General features: G+C 37.6%; 1 non-coding gene and 2 pseudogenes across 1 annotated transcript; 1 reads left to right on the top strand and 2 right to left on the bottom strand.

The window, feature by feature from the left end:
* The first annotated feature begins 856 nt into the window (after positions 1 to 856).
* Positions 857 to 930, top strand: Trnat-agu (transfer RNA threonine (anticodon AGU)). The gene has a single exon. It is a non-coding gene; the product is annotated as a tRNA-Thr (tRNA).
* Positions 931 to 4,367: 3,437 nt separating this feature from the next.
* On the bottom strand, positions 4,368 to 12,798 carry LOC136281138 (transport and Golgi organization protein 6 homolog; annotated as a pseudogene).
* A 1,399-nt stretch (positions 12,799 to 14,197) lies between these two features.
* Positions 14,198 to 25,332, bottom strand: LOC136281316 (ras association domain-containing protein 4-like; annotated as a pseudogene).
* Between the last annotated feature and the right edge of the window lie 1,890 nt (positions 25,333 to 27,222).

Raw genomic sequence — 27,222 nt, 5'->3', positions numbered from 1 at the left:
GCCTTTTCAACATATCCAGCGAATTATTTCGCGTCCAACTGCGTCCGGAAAACCTTGTAATTTCAACTCTTCAACGCAGCTGTTCACAGTTATCCAAAACAGTAGAACTTAGCGAAAAAAATCCTCCAACCAGGGATTAGGGTCGGAAATTGCTCATATTTTAGATCATATCACAAAGAATTTCGCTGTGTCGCGAGGGCAGAGAAAGAAATAAGAAACCTCGATCGATTTTGACGTCGGTGCGTTTTTGAAGATTCTGAATTAGGAACGTTTGAAATGCAAATTTTTGTGACTTGAAAAACGAAAATAGTAATCTTAAACTATTTTGGCCAAACACTATTCACAGCCGGTGTGTCGCAGCATTTATTTCGCTTTAACTGTCGACACCAAGTTATTGTGTTCACTCGTGATTGGCAAGCGGAGTCTGAAAGGAAAATGTCTCATCGATCTTCGAAGCGCCGGAGACGAGAAAAACATGCTAATCGTTCTCATCTGTCTCCCGCGAACTGCTAAGCAAAATAATTATTCTTTATGTCGAGTACGAGATAAAGGTGTATAAATTAAGCCATTCATCATACAGAAAGAGTAAATAATGCGAACTGGGATGTCGGATCGCCCCCTGTGAGTGATAAACCCTTAGGCCAAGTGAGTGCGGTGGTCTATTGTTCAAAGACGCAGTTTGACATTTTAACTGATCCGTGACAATATTTATACAATTGTCTACACGCACTCCATCTACTTACGTACCCACGACCATGGCTCGTTGTTAAAACGTCGTGTTGCCATGACAACTGTTACCCAATCAAAAACTTGCTTAAAATTTAAATATATTAATTTCCTCAAATTCCGCGGGGGAGGCGCATTAGCTCAGTTGGTTAGAGCGCTGGTCTAGTAAACCAGAGGTCGGTGGTTCAAATCCGCCATGTGCCTGCAATGATAATTTTACTTTTTGTTAAGCCAAGAGGTTTCTGGGACAAAAAACAAAAACATAAAGGGAGAAATTTAACATCCAGTTTAGGTTCGTCTCGTATCTTTGTTCAGCGAGCATTTTCTGTATGATTGTCTTCTCGATTCACCATTTCCATTTTAAAGCTTTGGCTCAGCTTCAGTTGATGCTTTCATAGTTCGAATAAAATAAGAATGAAGAAACCTGTGCAGCTTTTCTACTGAAACTCTTCTTCTCTGGGCAGTAAATATGCGAACGAGAACTGATTACTTATTAAGGTTACTCTTCTTTGTTGACATACAACATGAAGAAGAAAAAAAAAAAACTAGAAAATACACATACGAAACACTGAAATGGTAAATCAGTTCGCAACTTTTGATTAGAGAATTTGCTTTGTTTTGCAAAATTCAGTCTCTATATTCCAGACTTAAGAATTTCAAGTTTAACCATAACATAGAAAACCATTGTCATGGCCATGAGCGCCTGAGCATCCAGAGTTTCTAAAAATACTCTAAAAATAATTTCCTTGCGGATGCAACTGTGGCTGTTGATATTAATTTTGTTCCCCTCAAGTTCATGCTGCCATAAGACACATTGTTGGTATTTTACTGAGCACCAATGTTATTTGATCAGGTCTTCTAGAAGGGTGTATCAAATTCGGGGTGTGACGGGGGAGTGTTGGGGGCCGGTATCTGGACTAAATTCTTACCACAGCAAATTTAATACGTCCTAAGTAGGTTTAACAATGAGTTATAATTGACTTAGGGTGAGATCACTGCAAATGACGGTCGCAGACAGAAATAAGGTGGAAACAGGATATTTGTCCTGCTAAAACTGCCGTGCTGATTAAAAATCACTCCGACAAAAAGGTTGAGAACATTGCTGGTCCTGAGAATATTCTTCAGCAGCCACAGGGTGGTTGACTAGCCATAACGCGAACAAGAAGCTAAGATTAGCTGTAAAGAAATAAACATAAGTGTTGCTTCTGAACAAAGAACTCTACTTTTTTAGGTAGCAATTATGCGGTAGAAAGAAATATTTTTGATTTGAAAATGTAAACTTCCCTCCAAAACTTGATATTATTCATATATTTTCTAGTTCCTTTAGTCCCGCATACTCGGCTAGTTTGCCGCGTAGAAAACACTAAATAAGATTTAAAAAGAGAACGTGAAAAGGAGAAGCATTTCCACTCAATCGGGATTTTTCCCTTGAAACACAACCTCGATCTCTAACAAGCAAAACCGCCCGAGTATTTTTATCTTAAATTTGGTTTTAAGCAAAACCATGATGAGAGACATCGGCCTGAGCTGCAGAATACCTTGCCACTCATTTACACTTCAATGAATAAGAATAAAACAATTTTGTTGTTTCATGCCTCGATCTTCACAGGCCTCCCGGGGACACATGTAAAATGAGGGTGAAACCAAAGTGGTGGGGTATTCTGGCAGTTAAGCCGAGACATAACAAAGTTCTCAGGGAAAGAAGCGTGCTAGTATAGTCTGGAAGGTCAAATTAAAATTATCGTCTTCCCTAACTATTGAATTGCAATTTACGGGCGCAAAAATAAACTCAAGCTACGCTTGTACTTTGGACGCGAATGCGAGCCTATAAAACGCCAGGGACACCTCAGGGACATGGCGAAACTCACGAAAAGATTTCCTCAATCGAGATTAAAGCGGAAGCTAAAGATTAAACAAACTAAATTAACGTTTTGAAAATCTTTAAGCCCTCTTAAGATTCGGAAAACTGTCTAAATTAGCTGCCGGCTGAGAGGTAAAGTGGAGCTGTCAGCTCGAATAGCCCCCAGGGAATTACGTTTTTTTCTTCCCCTTATTTTTTTTTTGCGAGACGTAGGCTAAAGTGTATAAAACAAAGAAAGTGACAGCTGATTTCCCCTCAGTAGCGCTGGACTTTAAGGCTCGAAATATATTAACTCTAGAATCTAATCAGCAAAAAATCGTGTAATCACCGAGGTTTTTATATATTTGTGGTCGCCCTGTTGTTATAAGTTATTGGTGGGGTCAATTTTTGTTATGTCTGGTAAACAAGGGAAATAAAAACTGTCGTGTGGTTGGCATATGGAGACCCGTATCCTTTGAGATTTTCCCTCTAAATGATTGCACAAAAATTGTTCATTCCCCAGTGAAATGATAATTTATATATAGCGTCAACCCCACTGAACCTTAAAATTAATTAAAATTGGATGTAAGCATTGCTCAAGACATCGTTTACTTTACTTCTATGAGCGTATCGCGGTTTGGTTGTGGTCTCGCTAAGAGGATGATTACACGAGCTAAGACTGAACTGAAGATATTAAAAGATGAGGACAATAATAACAATGAAACTGACCACCATCATCAACTGCAACATAATCGAGTTTGCAAAATCTCCCCGTTGGATTCTTAAGCACAGCCAGGAGCCCGGCTTAAGCTCCTGGCACAGTAAGGTCATTCTCTATGTCAGCTTTTTTGATCATTCTTGTTAAAAAGGGAGGCAAAACATGTTCTTGAGCCCAGGAAGAGATTAAAACTTTAAGTCTTGTCCCTTCCTTTATTTTTGTGTGTTGTTCATTTTAAAAGGAGTTGGTACACGTGATTCCACCAAGGGCAGATGTGAACTTTCAGTCGATGAAGATTGGAGGTGGACTGGGGTCGGGCCTTAATCAGCTCTGGCTCTCTGCGCCCTACGGATATATATATGAACCAGTGAAGATTCAGGAAAACCTGTTAAAAATGATAGGGAGGGGGAGGCGGGGGGAGTATTGGGAGCTGTTCAAGAGCAAAAAAAACAAAAAAATAATCAGAGTTACCTTCTCTCCACCCAAGAGGTAAAATGGGTACTTGGTTCATTGTCAGGGGGGTACTGAGGTAAACCAATTGCTGAGAGAGAGGGTGGGGGCAAAGTAACTTGCGGCAGTAAGAGCATCCAGGGGGAGTAGCATAACTCCTAGTCGCTTCATGTTACGCAAATCGAAATGAGTGAGGCAGCATAGGCTCGTGTACCTTCCACACCTGACTCAAGGTACAAGAGAGGGAGTTAAAATATTCCTCAATGGCTGCCGCTGCGAATTACGAAAATTTAAGAAAATTTATTTAATATTGCCAAATTTTAAGCCGACACATCTTCGCCAATTACAACCAGGACATGAAGAAAATGAGGGCAGACGGCTCTCTGGTAACCACGTTGACGAGAGGATTTGTTAGAGTTATGTCTTGCTCAAGAACACACACATGAGAAACCCCCACTCATTAATATCACTCTCGGATCTTCTCCCAAGGTCCATCCACCGGTCTGCGCAGTTACCACCGTGGTCATCTTTTGTACGGGGTTATCGACAGACACATTTTTTTCTCAAGATAAAGCATCTCCTTATCTTTATATCTATCGATGTGTTTCGTAAATAAAATAATTTTTGTTGACTTTAAAATGGACTTTGTAGCTTGATTGTATCAAGGTAACACTTGAATACGTGTTTGTAAAAGGAAGGTTCAGGAAACAAATATTCTCTCGGTTATGTTATTCAGTTCACCAAGATCAGTTTGCGCATGAAGTCGAGTCATGTCATCGGGATCTGTTTGGACGCCACTACCTTCAACAATTGGGGGGGGGGGTTTTTTTTTTAAAAGATTTCCTCAGAGTCGAGCTTAGAACCTAAAAATGACGTAAAACACAAAAAAATAACAGAGAGGAATAAATTCAAAATATATTGCTCATCTGCCAGTTTCTTTGTGAGCCACAACTCTTGACTCAACAACAGTGGGGATCTTTATGCACTGACGTTTTGTTCTGAAGTGAATGGCATAGTTAAGTACAATGCAAGACTTCCGCTGCTCTTTGAAACTCCAACAACCCACCTGGAACGCTACTGTTTGTACCAATGTCAACTAAAAGGTACACTACAAAACAGACCCGTCTAAAGAGACAAAGGAACCAAAAAAAACTCTAAACATCCGCGAGTCTTTCGTTTCTAATGTCTCAGCGTATGCCCCCTTGTGTTAGTCCCTCTGCCCCTTCTCTGTCTGCTTTCGTTGTGAGCCCCTCGCGCGACTTCCTGAAAAGCTGAAAGGAACCGGAATGGGGAACTGCTGGGCAAGCTGTGACACATTAGCATTTGTCGGATTCTTTTTTATTTCTTTATTTATTTCACTTAAACCACATTAGTTACTCTCCCTACCCTCCATAATTACTCTTCCCCAGTTCCTCTAAGTAGTAAAGTTAGGACAAAGACTGTGGCGCGTTCTGACTTCGGCCGACTTTGTCTGTCTTTAGTACAGCAGATACACAACTGACAAATCTAAAGAAAAAATAAAAAACAGAGAAACGTGTGAATTTAATTTTTCGGATTGCCCTAATCATCTTTTATCTTAATCTATCCAACTCTACGTTTCTTGTTCTTTTTGATCATTTTTTTTTTGCTACAAACTATTTAATCGCTAAGGAGCGTTGGGTATGTGCGCTTTTGGAGCGCCTTTTGAAGAGAGCTTTAATGCACGATGAAGTAAGATACTTTTTCCAGCCACCGTTCCGGGGAATCTAACACACTCAATCCTGATATTTCAGATTCTCATCGCACCAACCTCGTTCACGACAGGACCCAGAGAGAACCTCAACAACTGACACACTTCACCACAGATTAGACAGACTGCTGGCCCGCACCAAGGGCTCAGGGTCTTTGACACCTGTAAACAAGGCTGGCAAATTAGATGCTGGGAATATTTGGGCACCAGTTCACCGCAGATTCTTGTGGCCTTTTTAAACCCAATGCTTCTCCGATTTTCATTCTTTAATTCAGGAGACATGCGTAGATCGGTTTGCTCCACATGAAACTGAAAAAGCAAATAAATAAACATACAACAACGAATTTTGAACATCAGTCGCGAGCTTTTTAACCCCTTAAATACCCATGAGTGACTAAGAAAAGAATTCTCCTTACAATGTCAATACAATATAATCAAGACGAGTGAGGAGAATAAAGAAAAATATCCATTTGGGGATAATTAGTTGATCCAATATACATTCTCTGAAACTAACATTATAAGAATTGTATGGGTGGCAGTAAGGAGAATGACAAATGTGATCAGGAGTTAAAGGGTTTAATTTGATTTTCCAAGAGGAATCAAAACCCAGGACTTCTCGATTCGCGGCCAGTTGCTCTACCAACTAAGGCACGGTGAACTTTTTGGTGAGGTACGCCATATAATGTTTCGGGACTGATAAATATTCCGTCAAGTTCGGAAGCGTTACGGTTAGTATTAGAGAACTACATGTTAAGGGCATTATGCGCGACCCGAGATTTGTGGAGAGTGGTGTGTATGTGCTATGTGATAGGAAACGTGTAAAAGGCAATCAAATCCCCAACCACTCAGAAACCATTAGTATTTGACGTGATGATACCACTTTCAAGGACACCCCCCGACTCCCTATAAAATAAATGCCCAGGAAAGTTTCATACAACTTTGCTCACTCTCTCGTTGACTGGCACGCGCGCCAATGTGGTATCAAAAATTCTTTAAGAACAACAAGTTCATGCTCTAACATGTGATAATCGAGATATCAAACACAACTTAGTTATGTCACCTGGTTTATAGTACCCCTTGTCATTCGCCTCCTTTGTAGAGCCAGCGGTAATCCCAGCGTCTTTCCTACAAGCAACAAACTCGCGAGCGAGTTGTGCATGACCGTATCTGCCTTAACATCAGCCAAAGACAAGCCCCTGAATGGCAGCCAGGTAAATGTAAGAGTCGTCGTGAGATAATTGTTCCAAGAAGATCTTCAGTAACGTGTCTGTGGCCTGAACAGCTTTGGTGTTTCCTTTGGCGTAGGAGGGAAGCTAATTGCAACAGACCATGACCGCGGACGGGAATCAAAGGATTCACAGACCTGAGAGAAGGCTTCGTCGAATTTGTCTTTTTCTTCAGTGTTTGCGTTTTCTAAAGGAAATGAGATGAAAACACACGCAATGAAAAAAAGAACAAGTACCATTGAGGGCATGGCCCACTAACGGAGGGGAGGGGGGGGAGAGTTGGCTCTTGGAGGTGGGTGCTTCCTCCCTGTCTATGGAGAAAGTGATGATTCATAGTAATAAAAAGTCCAGCCTGTCCCTTGATCCATGTAAGGCGCTAGTGAAGTGCTCTTCTCTCACTCGTGAAACCTCAATCCCTCATTCACTTTTTCGAGAGTGACAAAATGCTTCGGCCTTCCACAGCTTTCTGCAGGAATCGTGCCACATTAAGTACAATACGTTTGCTGCTTTAATGAATGTCCCAGATTGAAAAAAGCTAAGAAGTTGAATCAATTTCGGACCACGTGTGGCACATACCTTTGACGGCTGTAGATTCAGAATTTATCCTAACAGCATCGGTTTGCTTCCCAAATTCATCGTTGCAGCCTCCATTTTGTGGCTCCACACAGCTCCGTGTGTCGCTATGGCAATGCGCAGATCACTCGCCATATCTCGAACCTCTACCGAAGAGTTTGCTCAGCAAGTGTTTCAAGTAAGGGCAAAAGATTTTGAACAAGGGGACGATGTTCCTTTTTCATCTGAAATAAATTCAATGCATGACTATCACTTGCTCTATTATCTGAAACAGCCGCTTGAAAATTGCCCGTTTGAGTATAAACCGATCAAATCTCAAATTCTACACCTCACCTCCAGTCCTCCTCCTTCTCCACTCAGCACTGCCGACAACATCCCAAGGGCCATGGTTAGAGTCTCAGTGACAAATGCCAGTCCCAGTCCCTGCTCATCTGCATGGATGATGGCACAGGCGCGTATCAGTGTTGACTCTATGAAGGCCAACATCTGGGGAGTGTCTGTCAGAATGGAAGGTCCAAGCTTTTCGCACATAAGCGCAACAAGAGGAAGGATCAAAAGGTTATGTTGTACATCTAAACAAAGAAAAAAAAAACAGTTAACTGTAAGTAAAAATAAAATGTTCATATTCAAGAACTTTGATTTGCGACTTAAATTATTAAAAGTGATTACGCAGACTCAATAAAAAATTTTAAAAAACTGCATGAAAACATAGACCCCAAAAATGAGTTGGACACAATATGTACTTTACCTTTGTACTCAATCTCTTCCGAGAAGTCTGATATGATTTTTGTTAACTCCTGCGTCAAGTAAATAAAGAAGTCTCCAGCAATAGCATCCTTATTTAGACCCCTCAGAAGTTCCACAATGCATTGGGCTTGGACTTCACTGCCACTCAAGTCATTTCCTTGTAAATCTCTCAAGATACTCTCTGCATTGAACTGCTCATCAGCACTTTGATATCTGATTAAAGCTCCACCTTCATCTCCATATGCAAACACAAAATTCTCATCCATAAGAGGAATGAAAATTACTTCTTTTTCATCTTTTTTGGCTCCATTGCTGTGTGCAGAAGATTTTGATAATGACAAATTATCTGAAGGATTCATCTTGAAAGCCAGGGTATACAGAAGTTGGAGTACTTGACATGGCTCAGCTTGCTTTAGTACATGAACAAGAATTTCTTGGAGAGCAGACCTGAAAATTAACAAAAACAATAATGAAATCAATCGTGTTGCAATACCAGCATAATAACCTAATGTGAGCAATGTAACATAATGATAGAGATCCACTATTGTTTCCTAAAGTCACTTGTGAAATATTACAGTTCTTACTTCCTAAGGCCATGATTTCTACAAATTGCCACCATTTTCAGCCAACACAAATGCTCACCTTAAATGAGACACTCCCTTTCTAGTGAAACAGAAGAGCTCAAATACTGGATGAACAATTGGCAACAAAACTTTTATGGCACTTTTGGGTGACCCAGAAACAAATACCTACAAAAGAAAATTATTGATTAGAAACATGTAAGTCCTGACCTCACAGCAGAGCTGTAACTTCTCAACAGCAACTTTTAAGTATGTGAACCACTTTTTCCTTTTGCCCATATAGCACACTACCTCATTCGTTCTGAACAGGCAACTGTTTTTCTTTAGGTCTTGATTCCTCCTTGATTCCAGACCCAAAATTGGTCTATGTTCTAGCATTTTTTTTTTACATTTATTCATATATTCAGTCCACATATGCCAGATGTGGCTCTATGAGGTCAATATGCTGCAGTCAGTGACATTTTGTCTTTTCAGAGTTTGAAAATCTCAGTGACACACTCCATTCACTTAAAATTTTCATAATTGCCTCTCCCCCAAATCAATGCAAGAAATCAAATTTACATTCTTCAGCAGACACCAGAAGCCATCAGTTGTCTAAAGTTTAACTTTGCCTTAACAACATATGGCTTTATTGGAAAAGCTGTTTGTTACTTTTAATGCACAAAATTGTATCAAACTGGATAAATCAGACAAAAACTGTCTATCAAAACACCTCAATGTACCTTGTGAATGTCTTCAACACATTGCCCACTTTTTTTCATCAACAACAGTAGTTCCTGCTCTCCCTCCTAAAAATGATTATTAAGAATTTGTTAGTTTTACAATTCTGAAAGCCACTAGTCTCTGGGCCAACTTTACCCTTTTAAATATTATTGTTGCTTCATTCCTTTATATAAGAGGAGAGGGTTACCGGTTATGAACTTTCTACCCCATTTTCTCACACTCCATCTTAAATTACTGGTTCCTATAATGGAACATTGCTACTTCCCTGGTTTAACATGCTAATTTGTCATTGTTCCCCCATTCCCTTCCCCTCCCCTCTACCCCCCACACGCTGCCTAGAAGTTCTGGAAGCAGCACCCAGTTTTACCCCTGGTTAGAGAAAAGCACTTTTCCAGTTTCAGTGTTAGTTTTGTCTCTTTGTATATAGATACTCAAGAACCCAACTAAAGGACCTGAGCAAGGCATTCCCCCAGACCTTTCATTCCAGAAAAGAATTTCCAGCATACTAATCATTCGCTTGCTATGCACCTTGAAAAGAGGAATGATGGAGGGTGATGACTTCTCTAACAATGCCTGAGAAGGAGGTCTGTAAAGCCCAAGATGCAGTCAAAAGTGGGGACAACAGATCCTGATAAGTTGTGAAAAATTCACAGTGCATGGCACAAGGTGCAACCCAAAGTGGCAAAAGCAGAACATAACTGACCATGAGAACACATATAAATAAAGGGGTATACTCTACATGGGAGAGTATAACAGGGTAAATTAGTATTTTAAACTGAGTTGATAACATAAAATTGGCCATTGCAAAGAGTTTCAAAGCTGATCTTTCAGGTATTAGCCCTTTGTCAAGCAAAGAAGACACAGTTGAGCACCTTGTTAAATCAGAGCCACCCCGCCATAACAGTGGAAATCCCTTCAGTTGCATAGGAACAAATTTCACAACTACCTTGCCTCTCAGTGGTTTGGGCCAAAGGTCTAATGATAGGAGAGATGACATATCTCTGAGCAAGCTCTGGATACTGAATTAACATCTCTCCATTATAACACTTGATGCTGTCCTTATATAAAGCCTTCCAACACCAGCACTCTGCCCATGTAACAACTGGATTATCTGTTCCAAAGGTAACACAGTCAAAGATTCACATGGTCAATTCTATAAAAAATAAATCTGGGATTGTATCAAAACCTTATTCTAGAGATATAAGAGATAAAAAGCCGACAATTTGATATTTTTTCCATTAAATAAATCATCCAGGTTTCACCGCTCAAAAAAATCCCACCTCTGGTCCTATCTCTTCCCATATCTCCCATGCACCCCCTAATAAAAACAACAACAAAACAAATATGCAACATAAAATCCCACACTTGTAATTTTAAACCTTGAAATACCCCCTAAACATCATGTCACTTAAGGCCTGACCAAACTTACACAACATCTTGCAACATCGTTGGATCATGTTGTGAGATTTTATGAAAGAGCTAGCAAAATGAATGCAACATTTTGCAACAACCAAAAATGTTGCAAAAAAGATTTGACCATTTTCAAACTTGATCCAACACCATATCACATCTTGCAACATGTTGCTACAGTGTAGCCAAACACATTGCGAACAATCTATTGTTTCCCCACTGGTGGGTCCCCTAATTTTGCAACCTTTCCTTATATCTTTCAATTTTAACATATAAGGAGATTTTTATCCTTGATCAGTCTGGGTATATAAAAGGTTAACCAAGTTTGTCTATTATTCAACCAGAAAGTAATGCTGAAAGTATGCTTGCGGAAAGTAGATTATTAACACCCCACTCACCTGTGGAGAAACTAACTTATAATACTCTTCCACAGATTCTGCCTGACTAGGACAGTTTGCTATTAATTTGGAAATGACATCACATTTCTTCCAGTCAGGAGAGCCAGCCCCACCTGAAATACCACAAGATATGCCAAGTAACTTGACTACATTCTGAATTAAATATAAACTATAATTGTATAATAATTAGTAGAGAAAGGAAAAGAGAAAATTCAACAGTCATGAATTTCTGTAACTAAAGGCTATTTGCACTTTTCTGATTAGATCTTCAAGCAGATCATAATGAGTTTTTTCAAAGGACAGAGTGGTGAGGTGGGATGTAAGGAGCTGTGCCAGCTCAATTGGCATCATAAGAGGCTGCTGTACCTGCTGATCTTTCAAGAAGGGCATGCAACACAGCTTTCACGCCATTTTGCTTCATGAGCCTTTCAGAAAGAAGTTGGCCACAAATATTTCTCATCCACCTTGGAGTCTGCCCTGGTGTTCCTCCATGATTCACTCTTTGATGACCAGATGTTTCCCTGGAACTAACTTTCCCAGGTTGTTTCCTACCATTTGACAATCCCCCCTGGAGCATCAGGAGATCTCTGACACCATCGGCTGGTAAACACGATCTAGAATTCTTTGAAGATCCTGACTACATTTTTCCCTTTCAGACGAGGAAATGAATAACTGTTCATCATTTTTTGCTTTCCTGTTTGGGGGATTTTTTTCTAGTGCATAGAGAGCACCTGGATCTAGTTTATTAGAAGAGGTGCTTCTCACTGAAGGTTCAGCGCTTGATTCAGTTTTTATTGTGCTATGGGGATTTTCAGTAGTTGAATTGGGATCCCCACAAGACTCACCATGTACAATTTTAGAAGTATTAGAATCAGAGATATCACTTTTTCCTCTCTGTAGAAGCAGTTGAGCCTTTCTTGTTATTGGAGTCAGCGGCAACTGGCGCATAACATAACTGCAAAAGTCCAGCCAATACATCTCCTAAATGTCTTGACAAAATCAATGCACCCAATGAGGGCTGTTCTATGCAGTCAACAAGTGTATTAATACATTCAAACAAGCGCCTTTCATTATTGATGCTACATCGAATGTTCAGTAATGAGGCAAATCCAGATCGCTTCTCAACAGGCACACCCACACCAGATAACAGATTTGGACAAATTCCCAATATGACCACAAATTGAATAGCTGTCAATACTGTCTTTTGATCAGTAACGCCGAGAGTATCTGGGGGTAACTGTGGTACTTCATTATCCCGTTTTCTACTATTCTGATTATCTTTCTTGCTGCTAGCTTGCCCATCGATTGCAACGCCGATCAAAGCTTCTTTCAACAGTTTTACAAGTTCTAAACATGCTTCCACGAAAATCCACCGAATACAAGCTTTGAATTCCTTTTCTTGACTCTCTTTATCTGCATGAAGTTTCTCAACAGCATCTTTATTTCCATCGAATGTGTGATCAGATTTTTCCAGTTCTCTCACGTGCGCATTGTTTGAATTTGTAATCGGCGCTCTATCTCTGGAAATGCCCCTTTCTCGCAGAGATTTTCCCTTAAACGCTGCATATTAAAAACAAGAAGCTCGTCAAAGTCTTTCTTCTTTTCTGCTGGTGGAGTGTTGGGTGAATTCGAGGTTAAAGTTCGTAGATACGAAAGGGCTTCCGCTACTGTCGCCATTTTGAAAGTTTCAGTTGGTCTGTCGTGTAAGCCCATTCATAGAATAGTGGCAGACTTGTCACGCAACACTATCGTTAGCTAAAGCGTTGCGTTACAAGCTTTAAACAGCTATTCTAGAAATTGTTGACAGCGGTATAGTACTCTTCTTTTCAGTGACAAAGTCTTGACTTCTGTAAAAGTGGTGGTGCTTCTTTTATATATGGGAACAAAGGAGAAAAATTGAAGTAATTTTGGAACAACATTCTCCAAAACCTTGAGCAGCTCTTCGGTCATAATTGCGTAGAGGAAGATGAAATGGCCACTGATGCCTCAAGTTAATGTGATGGCAATATTTTAAACAAACTTTCACTCATAAAACAGGGGTGGAGTTCCTGGGGAAAGCTCTTCCTTCCCTCTGTGTACAGCAGCATCTTACTGACAATGTTACTGAGATGATTAGTTGTTTTGTTGTAATAATGCACAAACTGACACAAAAGATGATCCAAAATAAAATTGGTTTAATTCATTTTTCAACTCAACTTAAGTTCAACCCTCAATCTATCAAAACAGTGTCCAGTATGGTGCCTTGGTCTGAGAGTTAAAAGATTTTCAATTACTTTTAAGCACTGATATTTAATTTTTCCAGACAGTTGGCCAGGAATACATACTCTGGGTTAAAAAAGTTTGTTCACTAACAACAGAAGAGAATGCAGACCTCAATCCAAGCTGGCACACCGGGGGAGGCTATTACATCATTATTTGGCTACCAGGCCCCTTCATGCCACTCATGTCACCTCATTATACCACCTCAGAACTACCATTTAGGTCTCTTCAAGAAAAATTTATCCTTTAACTCCCAGAAGTGATTAACTGGTAGATGTGGGATGTAGGACTTAGAATTTCTCAATTCCACTAGAGGTATTTTTGGCTAGTTTTCTTCAACAGGGGTTTAATTTCTGAACCACTCATATAAAGGCTAAATTCAATACATTATTCTAAGTGAAAACTGTGTAAGGGTGGAAAACAGAGCAATCAAATTTGTCAATGAAAATTATTAACTATAAAACAACTGAAAACACCTCAGAAAATATCAGAAGTGGTATTTTTTAAATGTCTGAGGAAATAAACTTCAATTTCTGTCAAACTTACATAGATAACTGGCGTAGAATTGACAAACTCCTAACAGGCACCACCTCAATTTTCTCTCTCTGTCCTAACTTTCTGTCTATCTGTTCCATAATTAAAATACAGAAAAGTATGTACATTTTTTACAAAAAAAAAAACATAGCCATTTAACCTGTCATCTTTACAAAGCTGTTGCATTATTAAATTAATAAAAATTTATTGACTTACTTACAAGGCTTAATCTCTTTAAACAAATAAATAATATTTATTTGAAATACAAAAATATCATTATATTAAATGCTCCTGGTTATTGGACAGCCATTGTGTTATACAGCAGTGGATATTTCTGCAAGCCTCTCTTGAAGCTTCTGCTTGTAAAGCTTGTAACTAAAAACATTAGATAAACCAACAGATTAATATATAAAACCTAACAAAGCTTTGTCTTTTGCTCCTTACATTATACCATTACAAGATTTAGAACCACAATCAAATTATCACTTTTGCAAAGCAACCAAACTAATTATTTGCCATTTCAACTTGTTCTGATACAAATTTTTCCAGCAGTAGCATATAAATGAACCAGGAAAAACTTGTACTGACATTTATGTCACTACATATAAAAAATAAATGATTGACCATAGTATATGGTTTGAACTGGGGCTAACATGTGATAGTGTATTCTGACTGTCCAAATGAGTGTAGTCCTGGCCATTGTCGAAAGTGGTGATTGACGTTTTCTAAAGCTTAGCTGAAGTTATAGAAACATCAGCCTCCACAAGCAACAACAGTCATCAGGACTACTCTCACAGGGACAATCAGACAACAAGATCAAATGAGATAAAGTACCTACCACTCTTTCACTCTCTCAACTTCTCTTTCCTCTTCTTCCTGATATTTTTCCAGGAAGGCTTGTAACACAGGCATGGCAAAATGAATGTATTGTGCAACCTAACACAAACAAAAGCAAGCTACAGTAGGGTACAGTCTAAGAGAACAAGAGGCACAAAACTGCTGTAACTAATCTTAGGTTTCTGTTCCAGGAAGCATCTTCTCCCCACTTTAGTACAAAGCAGATTACCATCTCCTCCCCCACCATTTTTTCATGTTTTGCTCAAGGTTCACTGTACTCATTTATACTCTTGGGAATTGATGGACTTTGGGAAAAAGTTAAGCTTTTGTCTTAAAAGAGGATTGCATTTAACCAGAAAGACACCTATCTAATAAAATTTTAATAATAGCAGTAAATTTATTACAAGAAATTGTGTAACAGCTGAAAAATAAATTTACTCAATCAGATCTGAAAGTGGAAGATTAAAATGATGTGACTAATCATACAAGAAAGATCTCTATTCTTGAAAAATTTTAAAAAGCAAATTAAAAGAAAAGAATAATTCTTTGATGAACTAACCTCATGAGATATATTATTAGTATCATCAGCCTCCATAACAAATATCTTAGCTGCCTCCTAAAAAAACACAAATGAAGCATTACTAATTGATAAAAATGTAAAGTTTCAATTCAAGATTGTTTTGATTTGTCTTCCAGGCTATACTTTACCTCACTGGGCCCCAACAAAAGGCGACAATATAGAGGGAATTCTTCCTTTTGAAGTTGTCTAATTGCTGTTAAAAAAAAAAAAAAAAAAAAACCTAGATGTAAGAGGCGTGGATTTCACACCCAAATTCATCAGATTGTTGTGGTGAATTATCATGTCACATGCAAAACAAATGACTGAAATCTGAGCAAGTTGAAAAATGCGGGCATCCCACGGATCTTTGTGAGACAAACTGACTTGAAGTAAAGAATGCTACAAATAAATAGAGTACTTACACCCATTGTCATATACAGCATAAAGATTAATTTCTGAGGTGCATCAGTGATCTAATAAAGAGACAAAGGACAAATATTTCAGATTTATAGTGAGGTGGGTGCAGCATTTGGTCATATTTTAAAGCAATGATAGACTTCCCATTGCCTGACTTCCCCAATAAAGAAATTTTTCTGAAATAGCAGTGGCCCACCACAAAAACATAACTCCTAAATAGTAGGCAAAATTTGAAAAACAGATGAAAAAGACTTCCTTCATCAAAATCCTTGGCTAGCGAGTGCTGTTTTACAGTGTGTTCCAAGACTTGATTGAATACTTCAAAAATCAGCAGCTTTGTTCATTGATAGCTCCTTACTACTCTAATATTTTCTTTTACCCAGGACATTTCAGATAATATTATCTGAGTTATCATCAAAGGAATGCGGGTATATGAAGCTTCTTACTATGGTAATATCTGACAAGAGTTATTCAAAGTTTGAAAAAAAGAAAACCTGTGATACAGAATGAAGAAATCCACTTTCAACTTTTTCAGACCAAGGGCATTTTTTTTTTAAAAGAAAAACTTTGGGATCAAGGATCAGAAAGTCAAAACGGAAGAAATCACCACTGAGAGCTTATCACACCAAAGGTTAACATGACCAGAAGAAAATGAGGAAGGAATTCAAAGTAAAGTTTCAACCAGACCCAATTTTGCATCTGATTGGCCGACAGGGTAGACAGGAGTTTTCTCAATCAATCATAGAGTGCAGTGAAGAAAAAGAAAAGTCATCTAAGATAACTTGTGACATCCTTCTGAAAATTGTTCCTCAATTACATCATTAAAAAAAAAACCTCACATTTAGATCATAAGAATTATCAGTAAATGCTCTCAAACCTGGAATTTAGTCATCAGCATTTTTATAACTTCTCTTGTTTTGGTTCTGCTTGTCACACGCAAATTTGTTGAAGTCCCATAAGGAGGAATAAATGTTGTGTGACCTTCTGGGGACTGTTGATGACAAACATGGCTCAACAAAATACTATTGCTGTCACTTTCATGATATAAGCCACATATTTTGTCTTCCACAGTTGCATAATTGTTAACTCATTTGTTGATGAACAAACATTGCTATTGTAAAGAAAGATGTAATTAGCCATGTCAAGAGATTGCAAGTTCATATACTTTGAAGAAAGGGTTGCTTCTCTTAAGACAGCATGATCCTTTGCTGATGCTCAAAATACTTTCAGAAGTTGGGTACTTTCTCTTGCCTTTGCTACAGTTCACCAACACTTTCACAGGCACTAACAGTTAAAGGTCCAGAGTATCAATTAAAACAAACCAGTGACCTGTAAAGAATTTAGATAAAACTGAAGTTATCTTACACCAAAAGATAATGCTCTCACCTGAACTGTGAAATCAAGAATAGTTTTCTGATCTCCTGCATCTGGAATATTTTTGTTATTAATGGACCGGCGCCTGGCTAGAATCTTCTCTAAACTACTTGTCCTTGGTCTCTGTAGATATTCAGTTAAAGGCAAAATGAAAAAAAAAATAGTTACTGTTATAATAAATGTAAGTTCAACCTCTTGTCCAGCATAGCAGCTGGAACCTATCCCAAGTAGCATGAGTGACTAGGAGTGCTGCTATCAAGGACAAATTTATATGTGGACCTAGCACTAATGCCACACCAATTTCTTTGAAAATCAATTGTGAGAAATCAGAGTGGAATTTCTCTTTATCAATCTAGTACATTGTCAGGCAGACAGGCAATGAGAAAATTTAAAAGTTATAAACTGAGAAAAGAATAGTACACTAAATGCAGAATTCTTGCTTACTCAAGCAAGAATTCTGGTCAAAGAAATAATCCTTTAAATGCTGGGAAATCATGTGATACTGCAATTAAAATATAACAAGAAACTGGACTCTACAGAGCTTCCTTCTTTTTCAAGCAAACCCACTTACAATTCCATCTTTAACTCTGTTAACAGCCGATCCTCTGTAACCATTCTGTTCTTTCTGTGAGCGTCTCCTCCAATATGACAAGTTGTGACTTGCAAGTGTAACAGGCACCTTCAAACCCCAGTAAATCTTGAGTACCCCCTCAAGTATGAGTCTGCCACTGAGCTAGTGAGAAAAGGCAAAATATATATAAAAAAAAATGACATGCACATCTGCAAGAGTCTATCACAGCTTCTGTGGCATGGCGCAACAAGAAGTATTGATTTTCCAAGCGGTTGGGATGCCAGACCAACACAGATTGTCCACCTGCACTTTGTTAGGTCCTCCTGCACTGTGCTAATACTCAAATATTTTCTTGGTTGGAGAGTAATATTGTGACATTCAAGTGTTTTGCCTGAGAACACAGTGCATTGTGATAGAATTCTTTCCTTAGTTGTGACTCAATTTTAGTAATTTAGAGATTTTTGGAAAAATTTCTATAATAATAATCAGAGAACACAATTTGTTCCTTTATAATCTTTAAGATAAAAATCATCCTTTCAGAGTTTCGTTATTTCTATTATATTAACTCAACCCTTTCTCTCCTGTAAGCTCATTAGTAATTCTCTTTACTGTCTGCTATACAATTCTTTGGTTGATAATTAAGAGAATTTGGTATTAGACCAGCTGATAACCTTCTGGTTGATATTTTTTTATTCTCACCGTTTGTCTGTTTGATATTGTATTGATATTGTATGAAGAAATTCTCTCTTAGTCACTTGTGCAAGTTGAAGGATTACCCGGTAAGTTCCATGACTTTATTAGTCTTGCTACAGAATGATTATTAGTTTTACCTCTTTGCTTGTTAACTGTAGAGCTTTACGTGACTCAAAAAATGTATTATACTCCTTCAGCTTTGGAATAATTTCATTCCTAAAAACATTACATAGTAAATAAATAGAACAACAGGAAAATCCATGCAAAAAGTTTAAAAATGATCAAAACTCTTGGCTGGACATTGTCTGAATGACATGAAACTATAAAATCATAAATAAAAGGTATGTATACCTAATGGCGTCCAATTCAGCTGGTGTAAGCTTATCATCTGCTAAATATTGATATGATTCTGTTCCTCCTCTGCCATATCCACCTGGGCCAAATAACAAGCTGTAGCATGGAATATTACAATAGGGAATTCCTCTGTGCTGCAAAGGCATAAAATATCAGAATCAAATATAATATATCAAAAAGTCATGTTATCATTTGATTGTCCAAATTAAGTAAAGTTAAATTAAGTGAACAAATCTGTTGTGAAGAATAATGTTTTGGTCTCATGATGCAGCCATTTTCAAATAAAGATGATACATCCAGTTGACCTTCTAGCTCAAGGGGACCAATAGTATGTAGTGAAAATGCTACAATCACTAATACTTTGAGTTACCAAACTTTTAGCTTGGAAACTTGCACATGAATAACAATCAATAATCTCTTCATTAACACTCATGGAAGTCTTCGCCTATCATATCATGAAAATAAGAATTTAAATAATAATACATGAAGCTGACAGTCATATGCTTATGAAAAAGTCCCCAAGAATTTAACCCTTTAACTCCCAGATCAAATTTGTAATTCTCCTTTCTGTCAACCATACAATTCTCATCATGTTAGTTCAGAGAATTAACTAATTATCCCCAAATTGATATTTTTTCTTCATTCTCATCACTTATCTAGTTGATATTGTATTAATATTGTAAGTAGAAATTCTGTCTTGGTCACTCATGGGAGTTAAGGGTTAAGGGCTACAAATGATATGACTGTACCCAAAGATATCTAATTCCTGTCAGTAAATATTTCCAAAGTCCACTCACAATATTGGCATATACAATGTGCTGCACTTCACTTAGTAGTTAAAAATTCTTCCTCAACATGATTGATAAGAACAATTTAACTTCAACACAAATTATCTTGCCACAGAATTATGTTTTGAGTATTCTAGTTATGATACCTATTGATCTTGTATTTGTAATTTTAACACTTTCACGAATGATAGATGCTTTTCTCATAAACTGTGTAAAATAAATATTCTAGTACAAAATTAACTGAGAAAAAATGATAAAATACGACTGTCAGAGGTTAGGTAAACCATCTATTACAAAAATAATGCTGTAACTTCTATTTATAGGAAAAATACTTAAATTCGTAATATTTGAAATTAAAAATATTTTTTCTAAAGAAACCATTGAGAATTGACTGATTTAACTCTTCAAAACTGTTAGCTTTTCTCTTAAAATTCAAATCATAAACAAATGACTTCGGACAGCAGCCAAATACAAGTACTATGAATAGACAGGTACAAGTACTATGAATAAGCAGGACTTCACATGTGTGTCGTATGAATATTTCTTTCCGCTAAATGTGAAATCATTCTGACTTTTTCTTGTCACAAATTTCCGCTAAATTTAGTTATTTTATGCCAGAAACAAAAATGGCCATATTAAATTTACCTATATGAGAGATCGAGTCCGAATGTTTGGATCTCTGATAACAAAGACCTCTGTCAATGGAGGTATGATGTTATATCGTGCTGTTTTAACTTGTAACATTTAACCACAACGATGATGGCATATTTATCAACAAAACCAGAAATTCACATCATAAAAGACACAGAAAAAGACAGAGAAAGGCTTATTTACCACCCAGTTTGACAACAGACGAGGAACCCTTCGTTGAATCATCAAAAATGCGTCTGCTTCCATAGTTGACCGAGAACAATGCAAGTCAAGAAACACTAACCTGCATTGCATCATTACAGGAAATGGAAAATATAGAACTGGAATCTTGGAATGGACCAAGGAAAAAAAATGTGGACTCATTTTAAGCATGATGATTACAAATTTCTTTTTGGCAGAAGCAGAGGGGAAATGGTTGTTTCCCTGCAAAAAGGAAGCTTCTGCAAAAATTTTTCTCAAATTTGACCAACAAACGTTCATTTTATAAGAAACAAACTTGACCCTTTCTTCTTAATACAAAAACATAGTATGTACATGCTGTAATAACCTAAAATATTACATTAATAATATTTATGATTACTTGCCCAAATCAGAAAAAAGGAAAAAATGTGATCGGTTAACAACATATACCCAACTATTATGTCACAGCTCTTTCATCAGATTTTTCTGGCCAAGAAAAAAGCTAACATCTAGAAAAGCCTACATAGGCCACATTGCAAACAACTATCGTTAAACCAAAAATTATAACCAACATAATGACAGTGGCCATTCAAAAATGAAAGAAAATATCACAAGAAAGCAATATAGATTTCAGGAGAATACAGGTATAATGTCTCATGTACAGGAAGGAGAAAGTGTCGGGTTTAAGTTTTGTATCCGATAAGTCACAAATGGCAGATGATTATTGAGTAGACCAATCTGATCAAAATGTTCAAGCAAAGTGTAACAAAATTAAAGAGATCTCCAATAACTTTCAAATCTTGACTGAAAATAAGTTGAAACATTTAGTGAGGCCAGTTCAACTCAGACAGCAGTTTTATAACAATAGACTAGCAGATTTGTCTATAAGAAAAAGGTTAGAAAAAGCTTTTATGAAAATTATTGAAGATGGCTCGGAATTCAGTTTTGCCAAACAAAAGGCTAAAACTTGTGGGAATAACTGGCCCAATGTTTTTGAACTCTGAAATACCCTGACCAAAATTTGTTACTTGTGAAAATCTTCAGTGTGATCTCAAAAATGATGTTGCAAAGATGAATTTACAACAATTCACAATCATATCTTTGACATAAAATCACTAGCAACTGGCTAGAAATAGACCTGGCGGTTATTCATAGAAAGCACCCAAAGGAAAAACATTAGCGTCTAGAAACACCCACTCGAAGTAACATTACAAATATTTGACCTACAACGAGTTGCTGTGGTCAAGAATGTTTTGGCTGTTATTTACCTTCCTTAAACTAAATTAAGACCAAAAAGCTAATTTTTTTATTTGTAAAATAAACAGCTAAGCCCTGGACTTTGACAGGTTGAAATTTTATCATTGTCGGACATAAACTTCCATATGAATGTCAAAATATTTTGAATCAAAATAAGTTTATTTTACAAAGTTAATCGCACGAATGATTAAACAAACAGGCAAGTTGCTTATCCTTCCTTTTATCTGAGAGCTGGGTTTTATTTATCGTAATGCACTGATCTACGGCCCATCGCACCCAGTTCAAAAAAAAAAATAATCGCGTGATACACCTTTAACACGCACTTTAATAGACTAAGCGAACATTACTATATTAACAATATTTATAGCATTTATCTCGTACAGAGGTTTTCAAAAAGCGTGAAAAGAACCCAACAGACAACATACTCCAGGAGCTTATACAGCCGTCATACATAAACTTCATGAAACATTATCGTGAAATTTTGCACCCGGACGCAAAGGTTTTAAACGTTGGGCTTAATATTCTTCAGAAAAATTTTCGTTCGAGTTAATGTTTATGTATTATAAGTGCATACGCGATTTAGAAAAAAGTATTTCGTTTCTTTGAATTTGATTACAGAATACTACAAAATATAACTCTTTTATTGCCTCTTCTACTGGAAAAATGTATATCGACCAGAAGAACTGACAAATAATGCGTTATTTAATTGAGCAAAACCACTCAGTGAAATCAAGTTAATGCAGTACTATACCTCTGAATGTTGGCCAGGGTTTAATCGTTTACCGCATTCTTCGCATCGCAAACAGCCAGGATGCCAGACTTTTCCCAGAGAGTTCCTCTGTTCCGCTGCAAATATCAGATAAATACATCACAAGGAAAAATTTTCCAAACGAAGACCGCCGTGTCAAGGTAATTTGTCATCGGTCCCCGTTCCGGCAATCGATTCCAGGCGGATCAAAATTGATCACGCTTTCTTGCTACATCGAAAGCATTACTTTTCAAACTATGTGCGGTATTTTGTTTTCAAACTACTAAACTTACCAAAATATACCATTTACCGCACTTGTGACATTCAGTCATCGCGTTTTGCCGCTAGATTTGACCTCTCGAGCCTCGACATACGATTATGAATTCTTCGTACTCGCGGGCAAGGTGCAAAGCTGCCAATGACGTCACGCTAAAAACAGACCAAAAGAGCTGCTCTGTCTAGGGTGGAGTGGGGATTTGACTCAGTCACAACACACAGAAGGCCAGCAGAGCATAGGTTGACAAGACTCTAAAACACTCAAAGCCACAAATCGTTTCCTGTAACCTATTTTTGGGCGACTTGTCTAGCAAATTTTTTTATCGCGCATTTGATCATATGCACATGTAAAATGCGCGTAACAAATAATAAATATTATTACACTATTACTATTAACACAGAATTTTGATGCAGAGTCAAAGATTTCATATAAATTTTCCTTGTCAAACTATCTAAATATAACTTTCGCTATGAGCTCTTGGTCATGTCGTAAGAATTCGTCTCCTCAAGTGTATTGTAAACAAATTTTTTTCAATCTTTTCTAAATGGAATGATCCGCAAGTGCGAGATAACGGTGTAAATACAACAATTTTTTTTTTATAGAAAACGAACAAAAGAAAAATAATGGAAAACAGGAGAGGATGAGGAAAAAAGGAAAACGACTGGAACATTAGAAACAGAATGGTTGAAAAATTTACCCGGGTTTACATAAATGCCGAATATTTTTTGTTGCCGTAGTCCTTTGCTATTAACAAAATAAACAAAACCTTTAAAAAATCTCTTTAACCTAAAATTCTTCCCTGCATGATAATAAGCGCAGAGCGTTATGTCACCCGCGGTACGTTTCTGAAGAAACTCTGAAAAACACTGCTCTTGCTAAGCGTCTTCTTTTTCAAGGGCCGAAAGAAACCTATTCAAGATAACAGTTTGATACCTCCCCCTCCCTAGGAAAAAAGTAGGCCCAGCCAGAAAGAGGTGAGCCAAAATGATAATAAAAATAAGAATAGAGAGGGGGAAGAGAAAATACAGACTTCAGAGCGAGTGGTTGGTTTTAGATTTTAATTTCTTCCAGTTTAAAACTGCATCATGCACTCTCAATCACCCTTCTTCATTCACGTCCATAGATGCAGTAAAACTTTGAGGCAGCTTAAAGATTAATGACGCATATGACCGAAGCTTATCCTCATTGGCACGGAGCGACTCGGAACATTGCTTCCCCACCTAGAGAGGATTACAATCCATCCCAGCTTACCCCTACCACACTCGCTGCCTCTGTTAAGATTCCATTGAGAGAGCTGTGGTATCCATTTTTATTATCCAACTGAATAGAGTACAAATATCCTGCGATATTTTACGGTTATTTGGACAGTTGGTTATTTAGTACTGTCAAAAAAAACCTGTATGACCAGTCTAATAAGATATCTATGCTCCTGGGTAGAGAGAGGCAGTGTGTCTTATCAAGATAAAATAACGTCCATTTTTTGTTCTTGGTCTTACTCAATGACCCGGCCAGGGCTCGAACCGGGACCTCTCAATCAGGAGTACAGCGCCAGTAACAAGAAACCCAACATGTATCGCATCAGTAGTGCGTTTTATCTAGACGAAGAAGAGCCAAGACTAAACCTGATTGCGAAGGCAACCTCCATCCCAGTCTTTTGCATAAAAAATTGGTGAGGGTTTAGAAAGAGGGGACTGGGTATTGCGGAAGATATTTTGATTGGAAAAAGCCATGAACCTGTCTGGTTTTTTCTAATGATGTTAAACAACTAATACATTTATGACCAACACAGTACCTGTGACTTAGATCCTTTAAACAGCCCGACGTAGGATATATCTTAATAGCATGATTCATTAAGGCAATATGTTATGTTTGCCTTCTTAATGCGATATAGCATTCCCGAACTGTTTTCGATATTTGTTACTCCTTCTAATCTTCCCTATAACTTATCTGAATAGCTTAACTGAAAGTTGACTATAAAAAATGACAACAAATTATAAAAGCTGTCGATGGAGTGCGGAGCAATTAGCAAAGTTTACAGAATCGGTTTAGCTTAAAATGGGCGCTGAAGTCAAAGTTTTAAGGCAATAATTGTGCTAGTGCTTGTTTAAAGCAATATCAAAAATATATCTTAATTGGTACTCTATTTGAGTCAAACGTCCTTGGATAAGTGCTTTAACAAATTGTAACCCCGAAATCTTATATTTTCAAATTTGAAAACAAGTCACAAAAGTTAATTAGATCTAGCGCCTTTCATAAATCTATGAATGTGAACAAAGCAGAGATAGGTATGAAGATAAACTGATAAAGATTAGAATATTGGCGTTAGGCTATCCTAGCTTCACGATGTGTAATAAAGAGACCGAACCGAGAGAGAATCCGTAAAGAACGTGATGTAAGTTGTAACAATGCAATATATGATTCTATAAACATGATATTAGCGTTATTTTTTCAGTACATACCTTTAGAGTTGAAAGATTTACTTCGTCCCACTCTGGGGGACCTCGGGCTTTTCACTTGCGACACTTTCTCAGAAGGTCGATGTACTTCTCGAGCAAGACGCGGGGAGTCCCTGGGGGTAGCGGATCTCCGTTCTCCCATTAAAGGGGAATTCGGAGCACTCCGAGACTTGAAATATCTCGCTTCAGGCGGAGGAACATAATCGTTGCTTTTCGGTCCAGGTTTGCCACAATGTTCGTGGTAAACAGATGGCATTTTTCTGTTGAAGAAGAGAAATTGAAATAGCCGGCCATCTTGAAGTAACCGCATGTAAATTTAAGATAAGTTGGATTAACGGGATACCTCTCTTTTTCGGAGAAAACTTTTACTTTAGGTACTGTCAGATGAGAAGTCCTCTTCATTCTGGCTCGTGTCAAATAGCGGATTAATACAATTGTTGGGAAAATGTGTAAAGGACGCGTATTTTCCGTAGGTATTGCGTGACAGATATTGCGTTACCTCACATTGATATTAGCGTAAGCTGGTTATGTTACCTGTACAAGAGGTATTTAACACCTTTTGCCATATACCATTGGAACCAGATATGAGGTCAAATATAGCATTTATATAGGTTGTCAGGCAAAATCTGGTTCAAATTAAAAAATAATTGATCGAGAAATTGTTCATCTACGCGAATTACTTTTTTTTTTAAACGTAAAATTCAAATTTATCAGTAAGGAAAGCACAACATCTGTTGAAAAGCAACAAATCTGGCCAATCAGGATTTAAAAATTTTATGTATTGCAATCTAACCCTGGCAGGTAAGGTAAAGAGGCAGAACGAATCTTCAACTGGTAGACGATTTTCAATTTGTTGTCATGGTAACAAAGAGAAGCCCAACATTGGTTTCCACTTTAATAACACGCAGTACATGATAACGGGACGTCAAAATATATTTTAATCCTTTTTCCAACGAGAAAAATCGCCTTCAGTTCCAATTGTTCAAAACGCTTAAACCAATGACTTGGCTCCTCAATATTTCTTCTGTTGCACCAATGGATTTTTAAAAAAATGCTCACTTAGCATGAACAAAGCGGTCAAATCTCGAGCATACGTGAGCGAATCAATTTTGCCGGTCGTGCGCCAAAACATTATTGGAAAAAATCCGACGAAATTCATAATTTTGTTACCGTTCTGTAACGAGTTGGTTCCTCTGCCTCTGATTCCCTCATGTAAATCTTTTTATGCGGCATCGCTCAACGACGGATTCTTAACAGTGCAGTCGGTAGAGCTGAGATTTTAGACCCTTACGGGAGACTCAAATTGTGTCAGAGTCATTCTGGTGGCGTTTTTTTCTTTAATTGAAGACCGAGTTTAAAACAAAGATTGCCACATTTCTTTCCGTATCTCCGTGCAATGCGTCAACGGATTTCAGTTAAACACCTGTTGTACACGCAAACGGAGATAGTCTTAACAAACGCTCTTGTGCATTTAGAGAAAACGAAAAGGATCAATCACTAACTGTACGAAAAAATTGCTACAGAGACAACGTAACAGCATTCAAGCTTTATCATTTGCTTGTACTGTTTCGGTTATGAATCGTTTCTCTTTCTTTCTTGTTTACTTTCTTAAGTGCTGGAAGTTATTCTTAACTGTGCGATAGGACATCCTCAAAAGATAAGTTCAGACTACATTTGTTTTTGAAACTTTTTTTTCCCGGAAATTTACTAAAAAGCCTCAACGCCGAGTTACCGTAGAACACGTCCAAATATACCTAATGGCAAGGGTGATAGCACTGAGATCACTTCCCGAACCGTAGACCCGTCGAAGAAAAATGTAAACACAGAGACTGTCTACTCCAATGGTGATGTTAATTTTTTTTACCGCTGAGACCGGCGGGTTTATTTCGATCATTTCCTTATCAAATAAAACAAAAACAAAAAAAACTTTAAAAGTTTTTCATAATCAATATTGAATGTCGTAGTATTGTTTAACTCTTTCGCTCAGGTTCATTTTACGTATTTCGAGTTCATGTACCTCGAATCGTTCTGGAATTTATTTGGATTGGAAAATCCTCAAAGCAAAGTGTAATTTATTTAACATGTATGGTGATTCGATCTGCAGCTTTGTATTTTAGCCTTAAAATCTTGCGGATTTTCTTTAACT

The sequence above is a fragment of the Pocillopora verrucosa genome, chromosome 5 (genome assembly GCF_036669915.1).
Source record: "Pocillopora verrucosa isolate sample1 chromosome 5, ASM3666991v2, whole genome shotgun sequence".
In the NCBI taxonomy this organism is placed as follows: Eukaryota; Metazoa; Cnidaria; class Anthozoa; order Scleractinia; family Pocilloporidae; genus Pocillopora; species Pocillopora verrucosa.
The sequence above is the reverse complement of the archived record's forward strand: the minus strand, read 5'-3'. Positions and strand labels throughout refer to the sequence as shown.